This window comes from Bidens hawaiensis, unplaced genomic scaffold (assembly GCF_021521415.1).
Source record: "Bidens hawaiensis isolate Kalapana, Puna unplaced genomic scaffold, B.hawaiensis_p1.1 tig00041143_1, whole genome shotgun sequence".
NCBI lineage: Eukaryota > Viridiplantae > Streptophyta > Magnoliopsida > Asterales > Asteraceae > Bidens > Bidens hawaiensis.
Window position 1 is genome coordinate 114306 of NW_027497272.1, and position 7089 is coordinate 121394.

Genomic DNA, 7089 nt, shown 5'->3' on the forward strand with positions numbered 1-7089 from the left:
ACAACCTAAGGAAACTTTTGTTCGCATCTTTTCCTGGACAATTAAATATATAAACTGGGAATTAGAAAGCAAGAGAAGAAAATCTAATATTAATATTAACTCCGTTTTTTCCATCGCCGCCCTATGATCATCATAAGAAGGATATTAATATTTATTAAATATTATTTATTGAAATATAAATATTAAAAATTAATATAGTAGGGTCCAAGTTAATGTCACGTCACACTCCATGTCAGCAGAAATAAACGGAGTTAAATGTTCATTAGACTGGGATTGTTGTTGGTTCACATTGTTAGTTGAGATTAATATTGACCAATAGTCAATAGTTTGGATTATTGAAATCCAATTTTCTTAATAAAACATTACAAATATTAGGTCTTAATGGGTAACTGTAATGAGTCATCTTAGCTCTTCAATGCCTATATTGTGTTATACTATTCATGTTATAATGAGGTATACACATCTTTACTGGTCACATACCGAGTCTTGAGGGTTGTAATATCCCTTACTGGGACATTATACACATTATTAAAAGCAACTATTTCAGTTCCTTTATTTGCCATTGAGTTCTTTTTATTCGTTGACTTGCCATTTGACATTGACTTTTAGGATTAACAATAATCTGCATTAGAATGGATTCATCAAACTGTTGACCATCATTGACCACCATTTTGACAGCTTCAATCAAGAGCTGCATAATCCCAGTTCTTTTGACTTTTGTTAACTTCTCCAAATTAATGGTCATTATATAAACTCAACCTTAAAACAACTGGCTTTTGTTATGACCAGACACATAACAGCTCTGTTCTGGCTTTTTTTGTAATCCAACCTCAACATAAGCTGCGGTTTTTATCAATTGTACTCCCGCTATTGACTTTCTTCAACTTTGCATATTTTGACCAACTACACAGTTGACTTTCTTGACCCACTTTAATTACTACAAATCAATCAATACATTATTTTAATTACCCGATTACCTTAATATCCTTTAACAATTATACCATTATTTTAAAACCAGAGACTTATTATACCATTATTCTAAATTCAAAATTTTGCCTCAATCAATTTCAGCTAGTTTTATTACAATTTTTCTAAAATAAAAAAAAAAAATTACAGTGACCTTGAATTATGTATTGTTTCTTTTAAGTTCAATTTGCACAAAACAGCAAATCTGAGATAATGATTGTACGACGTCGGTAAATCTTACTCACAAACAGAAGAAAAGTACCACAAAAATTGTTGAGTTTACAGTTAATGCAGATGCAAACATATATAGTTACAGTCTCTAACGGAAAATCGTTTCTAAACCTTAAGTACATAAACAGGTTCAAAATTTCAGGTGCTTGCTATCAACCCAATCGTTTCTAAAATTAAAATAGTGCATTGTTCAACATCTCCAATGTATATATCAATTGTTCATCTTCCTCAATCCGCTATGCATGCTACTGTTACATTAGGTATATATTGCTCCTGTTCACTCCGATCACAAGTCTAGTAGTTACAAACCAAGAATCGGGTCTCACTCCAGCGAGAAAACCATTTCAAAGAAATCCTTCTTTATACCAGCCCAACATGTTTCTGTAATAACTCAAATCTTCATCTGTGTGAGGGTGGATGGGCGGTTTACTCGGAGCCTCCAAGTACCCCTCCGAGTAGTCGAGTTTTACTACTTCGGTGGAGTAGTTTGTGTTAATTAATTGAAATTAAAAAGAAAGTTCAACTTGTTTTTAAATTTATACATAAAACCGTAAACCATTTCAAAGAAATCCTTCTTTATACCATTTCAACCACATTCTACATAAAAAAAAGGTCAAAACGTAGTAAAAAAGTCAAATTTGACCGAAAAGTCAGCTTTGATGATTCATTCATATTCGGCCAGAAAAAAATCATTCTCCACTCATATTACTAAGTAATCTGAATGCCATCCTCTAGTAACGAATTATGTTTTCCGTTAACCCACCCCATTCGATCAGTCACCCGATTAACCGAAAAAGAGTCAATGATGTAAAGTAAAAAATTGATTGTAAAATAATAAGATCGACAATAATGTTTCAAGGGCCATAAATATGGTTTTTAAGTCTAACAAATTATGAGATCGACAATAATGTTTCAAATGATTTTATATAATTCTCAGGTGTTGTGTATTTTTTTAAAATACTTTCAAGCTTAGGAGTCCATTTTATGGTACAAAATATGTAGATCTATGATGAGCCATAAATATTACCATTTGTAACAAGTTACACGCGCGGCGTTAAAAATTAACTTAACCATCAAACATTATAAGTGCAAATAATGCACTGCCCGGGTTCATCTGCCACAAGTTTCAGAAAACAACGGATTCACTCATTATCATATCATACAATGGCTAAAACTATAAACTAAATCTTTTTATGCATATAAATGTGTAGGGTGTTGTGTCAATCATGACTCATTTTTTAATAATTGAGTTGACTTTTGGTTAAAAGGAAGTTTGTCATAGGGTCTAACTCGAATTATACAAAGGGTTCAACTTTGGTCATCATTATGATAGTTGCTCGCTTGAAACATGTCCGAATGGGTCAGCACCACCATTGACCATTCTCCGTTTCCACCACCTACTGGTCATCGCTGCACTGGTTATACCACCGTCGTTGCTGCCGCAGCCACCCCGCCTCGCTTCCCGCCACTTCAACCCACCAACTCCATCATCATTGTAGGTGCCTTAATTCAACACCACCACTGTTGCCACCACCAGCGCCACCAGACCGCCACTGCCCAACGCCATTGTTACTAGGTCCTAAAATGATATATGATTAAAAACGCTGCGTACTGTTTGCTGACTAGAGGATTTAAAAGAAAGAACAAGATCCAAACCAGATCATAACCGCAACAGCAACATGAATAGCAGCATCAGGAATTAAGGTCTCAGCAACACAAAAGATCTCAATCATTTTGACCTCCAATATACACCGTCTAGGAATATGTTATCGGTCGTTAACTAAGATGTATAGGATGACCTGGATTATAATCAGTGCAGTCACGTACACGTACAACCCATGTTGCAGCTTCCCATACTCCAAATCTGAAAAAAAAAGAAAACAATTTAAGCAATTAAACCAGCTAATATCATAAAAAACCAACATATTTTCTTATGCTGGAATTTAACCTTGTATTAAAATATACTCACCATCGTATTAAAATCCAAAAGAAGACACAAATCTACAGACGAACAATTATTACACAAAACTCTATATATTACATCCCGCCTTTGGCTTTAATTTGTCTCTGATTACCATATTCTCTCTTGAAAAAAAGTAACGCTAACCGTAAACAGTTTATACAGCCCAAAACAGTACCTATTTTAAAACTACAGAATTTAGTTCATTACCAGCAGTAGCAACATTGATACTCTCATTTTGACCAAAAAGTCAACGCTGACTTCCCCCAGCTTCCAATTTTCTTCAATTTTCACTTGCAGACTTGACATTAACATCAAATCCATATTTTCTTTTGCAGACTTTCCATGAATCCAGCTACGCTACTGGAAAATTCGATTGTAAATATGCCTGAAGTTATATGAAACATAAGGAATACGCATTTTCGTATACCATAAATTATAAACAGAAACATTCTAAAAATTACCAAAACATAATGGCATCGCTTGAACTCGATTGATTGGTTTAGAGCATATACTAACACTGAGTACTTCAACATTTGATTGCCTGAAATCACAGACAAAAAATATTCAAGGGCTGACACTCTCAGAAATTACAAAAGTAAATCACAAATTGTTTGAACGCCAACTAATAAAATGCTTTCATTTTTTAAAAAGTATTTGAAATCACTAACACTTGATGGATTTGAGAAAAAACAATAATAGGGCACTTGATGCAATCACATTTACTTCATCGATTGCTTCAACTTTGATTACCTGCTAGAAAATCAATGCACACCCGCTTGAATATCATTGATTAATTATTGACTTTGGACAGCTTAACACCTAGACAAAATTGATACTTTCAATCATTATTACCCTACAAAAAGATTAAACAAAAATAAGACAAAATTTAACAGAATACCTGTTGCGATACTTGTTAGTAAATTGCCTCCACTAAATCATCCCTTGAGTTGGAAGAATAGACTCATGTTGTGAGTCTCCAATGTAGCAGGAGGCCGTGTATGTTGAGATTTCTTTTAAGGATGTAAACCCATACGACTCAAGCCGCCAGGTGGACCCAACAATATACAGACCATTCAGCTGAAAAATACTCCGCGGAAGATACCTTATGCCTGCACCTTCTATATTAATCTCTTCCAAACGTCCAAATTCCTCCGGTAATTTCTCAATAAGAATACAAAAGTGGAGATCTAAGTATTTTAAACTTTTCATGTTACAGATGCTGTTTGGAACGCCTCGTAAGGATATACAATCCGTTACGTGTAACTCCTCTAAATCCTCTAATATGCCAAGATTCTTTGGTAGCTGCTCGAGAAGCTCACAATATCTAAGCTTAAGAGATTTCAGATGTTTCAACATGCAAATGCTATCTGGAAGATGCTTAATCTCTTTCATTGTCAAAGTTAGGTACTCTAGACTTTCTAATAGGTATAGATGCTTTGGTACTTCTGGAATATCGCCTTCAAGTGTCAGATCTCTTAAATGATGTAAACCACATACGCTTGCTGAAAGAGACTCAAGGTTTGTGCAAGCACATAGACCAAATGAAAGAAGCTTCTCAATATTTCCACTTGATGAGGGCAGATCTTCATAATATACACATTTAAACTGGAACTTTGGAAAATTGCTGTTGGGATGCAATGGGCATATATCTATTCTGCAGTTAAATTTAACATGGTAACTACAGAATCAAGAAAAGTCAACCTTGAACAACCTCTTAAGTTTAAAAAGGCAAGCTTTTTTAGGCATCCCATCGGATCGTGAATTTCTTGAAGAAAATAACAATTTTGAAGATCTAACCTCTCCAGATGTGGAGTCAACTCAAGGTTCACATTGCTGACCTTAGAACAACTAAGGTTGAGGAATTTGAGATGTGGAAGTTCAACAAGTATGTGAAGTTCTCCTAAGTCATTACAATTTGCTAGATTTAGCATCTCTAAACATGGGGCCGGCCAAATATTAAGGCTACTCACCTTAGAATCACAAAGTTTGAGGAATTTGAGCTTTGGACATTCAACCGGTAAGTGAAGTTCTACTAAGTCATTACAATTTGCTAGATTTAGCGCCTCTAAACAAGGGACCGACCCAATGTCATGATTACTCACCTTAGAACCACAAATTTCAAGAAATTCGAGATTTGGACATTCAACCGGCATGTGCAGTTCTACCAAGTCATTACAATATGCTAGATTTAAATTCTGTAAACATGGGGCCTGTCCAATGTTAAAGCTACTTACCTTAGAATGACTTAGGTTGATGAATTTGAGCTTTGGCCATTCAACAGGTGTGTGCAGTTCTACTAATTTATAACAGTGTGATAGATTTAACATCTCTAAACATGGGGCCGACCCAATGTTAAGGCTACTCACATTAGAATAACTAAGTTCGAGAAATTTGAGCTTTGGACATTCAACTGGCACGTGCAGTTCAACTAATTCATTACAATTTGCTAAATTAAGCGTCTCTAAACACGGGGCCAACCAATGTTAAGCTTACTCACCTTAGAACCACAAAGTTCGAGGAGTTCAAAGTTTTGAAAATTCAACCGGCATGTGCAGTTCTACCAAGTCATCACAATATGCTAGATTTAATTTCTCTAAACTTGGGGCATGCTCAATGTTAAGGCTACTTACCTTAGAATAACTTAGGTTGAGGAATTTGAGCTTTGGCCATTCAACAGACGTGTGCAGTTCTACTAAGTTATAACAATATGATAGATTTAACATCTCTAAACATGGGGTCGACCCAATGCTTAGGCTACTCACCTTAGAACCACAAAGTTTGAAAAATTTAAGATTTGGGCATTCAATCGGCATGTGCACTTCTACTAAGTTATTACAATTTTCTAGATTTAGTGTTTCCAAACATGGAGCCGACCCAATGTTAAAGCTACTCACCTTAGAACCACATATTTCGAGGAATTGAAGCTCTATACATTCGAACGGTATTTGCAGGTCTACTAAGTGTTTACAATATGCTATATTTAACATCTCTAAACATGGGGTCGACCCAATGTTAAGGCTACTCAACTTATAATGACTTATGTCGAAGAATCTGAGCTCTGGACATTCAATAGGCATGTGCAATTCTACTAAATTATAACAATTTGATAGATTTAACATCTCTAAACGAGGGGTCGACCCAATGTAAAAGCTAGTCATCTTAGAACCACAAAGGTTGAGAAATCTGAGGTGTGGACAATCAACAGGCATGTACGGTTCTACTAATTTATAACAATATGATAGATTTTGTTGGTTTGCTTGGTCAAAGTCAGCTGGGTCAAAGGAGCCGTTATTCTCCTTGTGGCTCAAGTTCTAGTTTGTTTTAAATAAGCCGGTTCCTTAGGGGATAATTGGCACGTTATTTAATTTGTTTAAGTCTTCCTTTTATTTCTATGTATTTCCTTATTAGTAGGTAGTTGTTGAAGCAGTTGTATTTATGGCTATTTAATACCAATCGATTAATGAAACTAGTATGCACTTTTCATTCATTGTACTCTCTACACACTTGACACTTCAAGTGGTATCAGAGCACAACTCGATTCATAAGTGTAACAAAGGCTGTTGCGATGGCGGAAGAAGGAGGAAGTAATTATCAATCTACCTACGTTCCAAAATTCAATGGGGACTACGACCATTGGAGTATGGTCATGAAAAATTTGATCCAATCGAAAGAATGTTGGAACATTGTGAATGTTGGGTATGCTGTGATAAGAGAAGGAGAACAAGCCACTGCAACTCAAAGAAAGAACTTTGAAGAAAACAAGTTGAAAGACTTGAAGGTATTGAATTATCTTTTCCAGTCAATTGATAAATCAATACTAAAGACTATTACCTCAAAGGAAACCTCTAAACAAGTCTGGGATGCGATGAAGACTAAATATCAAGGTAGTGCTCGTGTCAAGAGAGCACAGTTACAACGACTCCGACGAA

At 35.4% G+C, this 7089-nt stretch overlaps 1 pseudogene; it reads right to left on the reverse strand.

Moving 5' to 3' along the window:
* Window positions 1-2350: 2350 nt before the first annotated feature.
* Window positions 2351-6318, reverse strand: LOC143592674 (uncharacterized; annotated as a pseudogene).
* Between the last annotated feature and the right edge of the window lie 771 nt (window positions 6319-7089).